Here is an 8,426-nt window from a genome sequence, read left to right on the forward strand (position 1 = left end):
TGAACTAGTAGAGTGGATGAACAGCCTCAGGAGGTGAGGTGTTCTTGAGCTCGGGTGAGCTGGTGAAGTGGTGAGAGAGGAATGGATCCGATCTCCTCGACCCCCTTCTATGGTGGTGGCTAAGTCCTATTTATAGTGGCATTGGTCCTGTTCCCAAATGTTGGCGGGAAGGAATCCCACAACGGCCAGATTTGAAGGGGGACAAGAAGTACACCCTATCCTGACTAAAGTGGTCTTTGAGTGCAAAAGCCTCTCGTCATAACGCTGACCTCTGTCTGCCGTCCTGGCGGTCTTGGTCTTGTTGCACCAGAATGGAAACCTTTGGTTGATTCCTCAGGACTCCGCCCCTGCTGCTTGCCTCCTTTGCACCAAAGAGGAAAGTGGTGATCTGCGCCCACTGGCGCCTGCCTGGCCTTGGTCGTCATTGCTCACGTCAGCTGAGCCTCGCGAGGTGCACCTTGCATAGAAGTCTCCGCTCCTCGGGAGCCAGCCTGAGGAGGCCGGTCCTCTTGGAGGTCTTGGCGTCGCCCACCTCACGAGGCTTGGCCCCTCGTGAGGGTCTTGAGTTGTTGATGCTAAAGCTGGGTCGTACCAGACCGTCAATGAAGCCACGCAGTGGGCCGCAGGAAGGCCAGTCTAGTTATCCCCGTATCCAGAACGCCGACACTTGGGGAAGTCCCCAAGTAGGATTCGACCCTACTTGGGGCACCCATTGGCCTCTCTCCTCTCCCCCACCTATATATATGTGGAAGGGGAGCATCACACATAACCATGACAATTGTTTAGCCGTGTGTGTCGCCCCCCTTCGCCGTTTACACCCGCGGTCATATTTTCGTAGTGCTTAGGCAAAGCCCTACGGAGATAGCATCACCATCACTATCACCACGCCGTCGTGCTGCCGGAACTCATCCACTACCTCGCCGTCTTGCTAGATCAAGAAGGCATGGACATCAGTGAGCTGAACGTGTGCTGAACGCGGAGGTGACGTACGTTCGGTACTCGAGCGGTTGGATCGCGAAGATGTACGACTACATCAACCGCGTTACTAGACGCTTCCGCTTACGGTCTACAAGGGTACGTAGACACACTTTCCCCCTCTCATTGCTATGCATCTTCATGGATAGATCTTGCGTGTGCGTATAAGTTTTTTTATTTTTCATGCAACGTTTCCCAACACCTCGCTGGCAAAAAAAGTGTACTACTCGTATCCATTTTTGTCTATTTTTTAGTTAACTGAACTCCAAAAAAGATGACTATCTATCCAAGAACTTCAGCTAGTGTGATGCTTTCTAGTAGCTCTGAACTTAACCCATTAGAGATCTTCCTTGGATCTGCTTCTACATGCATATAAACTTGGCTTCACACCATTGCAGATGAAAGAATTCCTGGTATTCAAATCGTCCAAGCCCCGAGTACGGTAAGCTCCATAAGAAAGGTCTGTGAAGACCAGAGCGAACGGAGGCCATTCAGTTCAAATGCTAGATCAGTGGTGGCAGGCCAGATGGATAAGAATATTGTCAAAAGGCCATGGTAAATTTGCAAGGACCGTAATATTGCGGGATCAATCGCCAGGGAGGGACTGATTCGTTTGCCACATGGGTCGATAACGGAGATTATTTTTTTAGTAAGATAACGGAGATTTTCTATTTGGCGCTTCAAGCGCCCGTTGTAGCAGGTTTTGCAAACGGGCGCACACCCCCCTCCATGCTAGCCCGGCCCATCTTCAATTTTGTTTCCTTTTTAAGGCCAAAAAACTACGTGCCTGGTTGGTTTTGAACCGGCAACCACCTGGTCCTTTATTAGCTATGTTAACTGTCCTTGTAGTTAAGATAGATACAAAATTAGAGTACGATCTACCCTCTCATTTAGGGTTTCTGGCTCCGGCGGCGATTCCATCGCCGTTTGGAGATCTAATCGGATTATCTACCGCCGGCCGGTTTCCTTCGCTCAAGATCATCTTCCTGATCGGTAGGAGGGAGTTGGGCGTGGTCTTATGACGTTCCTTTTTCCTAGACGACGAACCCTAGATGGCGGACCGATCGGAGTCATCAGCTGCGGGTGGAAGGGGGAAGAATCTCGAGGACTTGCTGCAGCACCTGGACCTCCAGGATGACGAACTTGATGATGTGGTCGTAGGGGAAGAAGAAGTGAAGAAGTACGAAGCGGATGCTAGGTGGCTGGCGATTGCGAAGGTGAATACCACCTGCACCTTCAGTTCATCGGCGATGTTTGAGTGCATGAAATCGATCTGGTCGCTGGCACAAGTCCCGACCTACGGAGAGGCAGGAGAAAATCTGTTCATCTTTCAGATCTTTTGTCTTGGGGATTGGAAGAAGGTAGTGCATGGAGGCCCATGGCTGTTTAGGGGGATGGGGATGTTGATAGAAGACTACGATGGGAAGAAGGAGCCAACATCTTTTGAATTTGATGGTTTATACGTATGGGCTCAGATCCACAATATACTAGAGCTCTACCGCAAAGCGGAGGTTGTTGATCAATTCGCCTGCCGGATTGGGAGGGTTAAAGAAGTACAGCTCGTGCCTCGATTGTTCTATGAAGGTGATTATGTGAGAGTCCGAGCTAGGGTTCTTGTCAACAAACCTCTAACTCGAGTCACGGCGCTGAATGTCGCGGGACAAGGAAGACTCCGTCTCTTGGTGAAATATGAGAAGATACCGTACTTTTGCAAGGTATGTGGCTTCATGGGTCATAACCACGAGGAGTGTGGCGATGGTGTTTGGGAAGAGAAAGATAAGCAGTGGGGGAGCTGGATGCTGGCACAGAGAAGCGATGTTGCACCGGAGCAGTATGGTGGATGGGTTCCCCGTCGGGGCCGTTCCGGAGGCAAAGGCAGAGGCAGAACAGGTCGTGCTAGCAACACACGCCAGCAATCCCCACCACGCAAGCGCTCATCCCAGGATGCAGGCTTTGACTCGGCTGTGGAAGACCCGGAAGTTACAAGCCCCCTTAAAGCTGGTGAGTTTAGGCAGGAAGTGCAAGCTACTGAATCGGTTCGTCGCAACCTAAACCTTGTGTTGAAAGATAGCGGGGTTGATGTTGAAGGGATGGAGAAAAGCAAGGTTGTAGCCACTACTGATGCGCTCACAACGGCAGTCCCATCGCCGCCCCCGGCGTATGCTTCTCCAAGAGATGCCAAGAAAGCTAAGAAGGCAGGATCACCAGTGAAGCAAGGAACTAACAAGATGGCGTTGTTGGCGGGCTCCTCGGCGGAGCACCGCCAAGCCCAATGAAAATCTTAAGCTAGAACTGCCGCGGGATTGGCGACCCTATGAGCTTAGTTCGCCGTCTATTCTTTGCTTAGTTGAAACGCAGTTACAAAAAAGTCGAGTTGAAGGTCTTCGGTTTTCGTTAGGTTTTGATTTCAGTTTTGCTGTTGGCAGTAGTGGTCGAAGGGAAGGTATCTGTATCTTTTGGAAAAACTCGTTGAATGTTGAAATAAAGAATTTTTCGGAGTATCATGTGGACGCATGGGTTCTTGAACCAGGAAGGGAACAATGGCGTCTTTCTTGTTTTTATGGAGAAGCAACAAGATCTCTCCGATACAAAACCTGGAATATAATGACAATGCTGAGAGGTGAAAGCACGCTGCCATGGATGTGCATTGGTGATTTTAATGAAATTTTGCGGCCCGAGGAGCAGTTTGGCCCAAATGAGCGTGATAGTGCACAGATCGAGGCTTTCAGAGAGGCTGTGGATATTTGTGGACTCGCTGATTTGGGTTATCGTGGATTGGATTGGACTTGGGAGAAGAAAGTGTCAGGAGGATATTTTTGCAGGGTCCGGCTGGATAGAGCCTTGGGGACGGCTGACTGGTCGGCCCTCTTTCCGTTTGCCTCGATGGAACACCTAACAGCGGCCAAATCTGATCACTGCCCTATATTACTACAAACGGATCTTGTGGAATCGAGTGTAAGAGCAAAGCAGAAGCAGTTCCGGTATGAATGCTTGTGGGGGCGTGACCCTAGCTTTGGGAATGTGGTAACCGAAGCTTGGAACACTTCTGGAAAGGCTAATACTGTCACAGCTCTGTCCGAGAAACTTGCTCATGTGGCTGGTACGCTGCGACAATGGGGACGAACCGCCTTTGGTGCGGTTCGAACTGAGCTGCGGGCGCTCTCTTCGAAACTTGCAGAACATCGAGCCCTGCCCGACCGTGGGGGTCCATCGTCGGAAGAGGAACAGGTAGAAGCCCGCATGTCCAAACTCTGCCTACGTAGGTGATCATGTGGCGTCAACGGGCTCGCATTCAGTGGTTGGCGAAGGGAGACAACAACACCAATTTTTTTCATCGGAAGGCCAGTGCCCGCAAAGCTAGAAACCGCATAGCAAACTGGAACGTGCGGATGGCATGGTCTATGTTGATGATCAGGAGTTGGCAAGCTTGGCAACAAACTTTTATAGCAATCTGTATGCATCTGAGAGCACAATCGGCATTGATGAGGTACTATCTCACATAGCGTCCATGGTGGACGCTGCCATGAATGAGATGCTTAACTCCCGCTATACAAACGTCAAGGTGAAAGCGGCGTTGTTCCAAATGTTTCCAACAAAGGCTCTAGGGCCTGATGGCTTTCCTGCACACTTCTTTCAGCAGCACTAGGAGTTCTGCGGCGATGAGGTGACTGATATGGTGCTACGTGTTCTAAAGGGAGAGGATTACCCGGAGGAGATAAACAAAACGTTCATTGTGTTAATTCCCAAGATTACAAGTCCAAAAAAATTAGGACAGTTTAGATCGATAAGCCTATGCAATGTGATCTTTAAGATCGCCTCGAAGGTGCTAGCTAATCGTCTGAAGCTCATTTTCCCCGATATCATCTCTGAGGAACAATCAGCATTCGTACCGGGACGTCTTATCATGGATAACTTCATCTCCGCTTATGAGTGTCTCCACTATATGAAACGAAGGAAGGTAAAGAGTAACAGATTCTATGCTTTGAAACTTGATATGATGAAAGCTTACGATAGAATTGAGTGGAACTATCTTGAACGGGTTATGCTAAAGTTGGGTATAAGTGCACGGTTCACAGAGATTGTCATGAGGTGTGTCACATCAGTATCTTTCTCCGTCATATTCAATGGTGAAAGGCAAGAGGAGTTCAGTCCTTCCCGAGGACTCATGCAAGGTGACCCAATCTCCCCATATCTTTTTTTGTTGGCTGCCGAGGGTCTGTCATGTCTGTTGAAGTCGGCGGATCCAAATGACAATGTTCGAGGCATCAAGGTGGCAGATGGCGCCCTGGAGGTAAATCATTTACTTTTTGCAGATGATAGCCTCTTATTTTTTAATGCCACCCCTGAGATGGCAATGAAGGTGAACTAGTTGTTGCAACGTTATTGTGAGGCTTCTGGCCAGCGAATCAATAGGGACAAGTCATCAATCTTCTTTAGCAAGGGCTGTTCGGATTCTTTGAAGCAACAAGTGAAACAAACCTTAGATGTGCAGAACGAAAAACTGTTAGACAAATACCTTGGCCTTCCAGTATATGTTGGTAGAGCAAAGGAGGGGTCATTTAAATATCTAAAAGATCGAATATGGAAGCATGTGCAAGGTTGGATGGAGAAGGCGCTATCGGTTGGTGGTAAGGAAGTGTTAATAAAATCAGTTGCGCAGGCGATCCCTACTTATTCCATGGCCTGTTTTAAACTACCCCGAGGCCTCTACCAGCACATCAATGGTTTGTTGCGGAAGTTTTGGTGGGGATCTAAAAAGGGCGAGAGGAAGACTGCTTGGGTTTCATGGGAAGCTATGTCACAGCCTAAGAGCATGGGCATGGGCTTCCGTGATATCAAACTCTTCAACTTGGCGCTCCTTGCCCGGCAAGCATGGCGGCTGCTGACTCAGCCGGATTCCTTGAGCGCCAGGATCCTTCGAGCGGTATACTACCCGCCATCTTCAATCCTCGAAGCAGAGTTGGGGAAAAACCCATCACAAGTATGGCGATCCATCATCGAGGGACGAGATGCACTTAAGTTGGGCCTCCTGAAGCGCATCGGTTCGGGTGAGCAGACTAATATTTGGAACGATAATTGGATCCCCCGTGACCATAAGCTTCGGCCGGTTTGCCCGACATCCTAGAACCCTCCCCAACTTGTTTTGGAACTTATCAACCCGGTCACTTGCACATGGAATGTTGTGATGCTACGTGAACATCTGTACCCAATGGATGTTGAGGCAATCCTCAATATCTCACTGAGCAGCAAATTTCAGGAGGATTTCTGGTCGTGGCATTACGAGAAAAGAGGATCTTCACAGTAAGCTCAGCTTACAAACTACTTGCAGCAACAAAGAAGCAACGCACGGACTGGTTGGAGCACAACGATGGTCACTCAAATGCCGCAGCAGATAGCCGCTCATGGTCAAAACTCTGGGGCGCGGCGGTGCCCTCAAAAGTCTGTGTCTTTGCCTGGAGGCTAGCTAAATCATCCATACCTACAGGGGTTGTTCGACACTACAGAAGCATGTCTGATTCCGCTGAATGCAGCATTTGTCACGCGGAGGTGGATACGTGGAGGCATGCCCTTTTTGATTGACATATGGCTCGATGCGTTTGGGCCCTTTCTGCTGAGGATATCACTGGAACCATCATCTCCAACCGCACAGATGACGCTAAACTGTGGATGTTCTGGTTAGTTGACACTCTTCCCACAGCGGATTTGGCACTTGTGCTTGTAACGATGTGGGCGATATGGTGGGCGAGACGCCGAGCTATCCACGACGAGCAGTTCCAGAGCCCCCTCAGTACTCATATCTTCATCACCAAATTTCTGGCGGAGCTCGATCAGATTCCAGAAAGGGGAGCACGTACCAGGGACCTGCATGCACAATCCAAGGACCTGCATGTAAGGCCCAGGGGCATGCATGCAATGCCAGGGACCTACATGTAGCGACTCCAGGCGTGGTAAGACCAGCACGATGTGCATGGTTGCCACCGGTGTCCCAGTCAATCAAGATCAACGCAGACGGCATGTTTTCTGGGGGAGACAAGGGTGCTTCTGTTGTCGTGTGCCGTGATAAAAACGGGAACTATCTGGGCGCCTCAGCCATCATTTTTGAGGGCCTTTTGGACCCGGTGATCCTCGAAGCACAGGCCTGCACCGAGGCACTAGCACTCGCCGTGGATCTACAAGTTCAATCCATATGTGTGGCCTCAGACTGCCAAGAAGTGGTATCAAGGATCAAGGACCATGCAAGTTTTATCCAATTCTTCAAGATATCAAGCACCACAGAGTTGCTTTTAGTGCGGTGGAGTTTATCCACGAGAGTCGGAAGTATAACAGAGAGGCTCATGCTTTAGCTAAAGTTGCCGCATCTCTCCCCCCGGGCGCCATGTGTGGCTTGCAACTTTGCCCGATATTATCTGTATTCCCATGACTTTGCATGTTTAATAAAGGATACAGATTTCGCTCAACAACAAAAAAACTGTCCTTGTAGTTTTGAATCGGCAACCTGATGCGCTCAATTACACCATTTTCCTTCTTTTGTTCTTTAACTTTATCTTTTCTATTTTTATTGCAACGGTTCTGTTCGGTTCTTTCATACTTTTACTTTCTTTCCTTTTTCTTTTTGCTAATCGAAATGAACTTTTTTTTCAAAATTTAATGATTTAAATCAATGAACTTTCATCAAAATCCATGTTTATTTTTCAAAATAGATGAGTTTTTTTCCCAAACAATTGAACTTTTTTATAAAATCAATGAACTTTTTTAAAAAATCGAACATTTTTTCCAAATCAATGTTTTTTAACTTCGATGAACTTATTTTCTTTAATCCACAAACGTTTTTCAAATTTCATGAACTTTTATCCAAAATTGACAAACCTTTTAAAGGTTTCATTGAAAAAAAATCAAATTCGATGAACATTTTTTAAGTTGATGAATATTTATTCAAATTCATGATTTTCCCAAAAATCCGTGAATATTTTTTAATTCACGAATTTATCATTTTTTTGATTTTATTTCAATTGCGATCAAGCGAACCAGAGCAAATTTTGAAATAAAATATTTTTCTGTCACAAGAAAAGACAAAAGAAGAACATAATGTACACCTGTCATGCTGTATTTTATAAAATGCCATGCTATACTCTATTAAAATGTTTTATCTAAATAAGTCCAATAATTTGCCATGATATTTTTAAACAGCAATGCCATCCTCTTAATAATAAAAATTTCATGCTCTCAAATAATAAAACTGTCATCCTGTTAATAATGTACTACCATTCTCCTAAATATAAATCTGCCATGTTATTAATATTAAAACTGTCATGCTCTTAATAATAAAACTGCCATCCTCTTAATAAAAATAAATGCCATGTTATTAGTAAGAAAAAAATATCATTCTCTTAAGAAAAATATCATGTTATTAATTATTAAAATGACATGTTCTTAATAATAATATTGCCATG

The sequence above is a fragment of the Triticum dicoccoides genome, chromosome 4B, assembly GCF_002162155.2.
Source record: "Triticum dicoccoides isolate Atlit2015 ecotype Zavitan chromosome 4B, WEW_v2.0, whole genome shotgun sequence".
In the NCBI taxonomy this organism is placed as follows: domain Eukaryota; kingdom Viridiplantae; phylum Streptophyta; class Magnoliopsida; order Poales; family Poaceae; genus Triticum; species Triticum dicoccoides.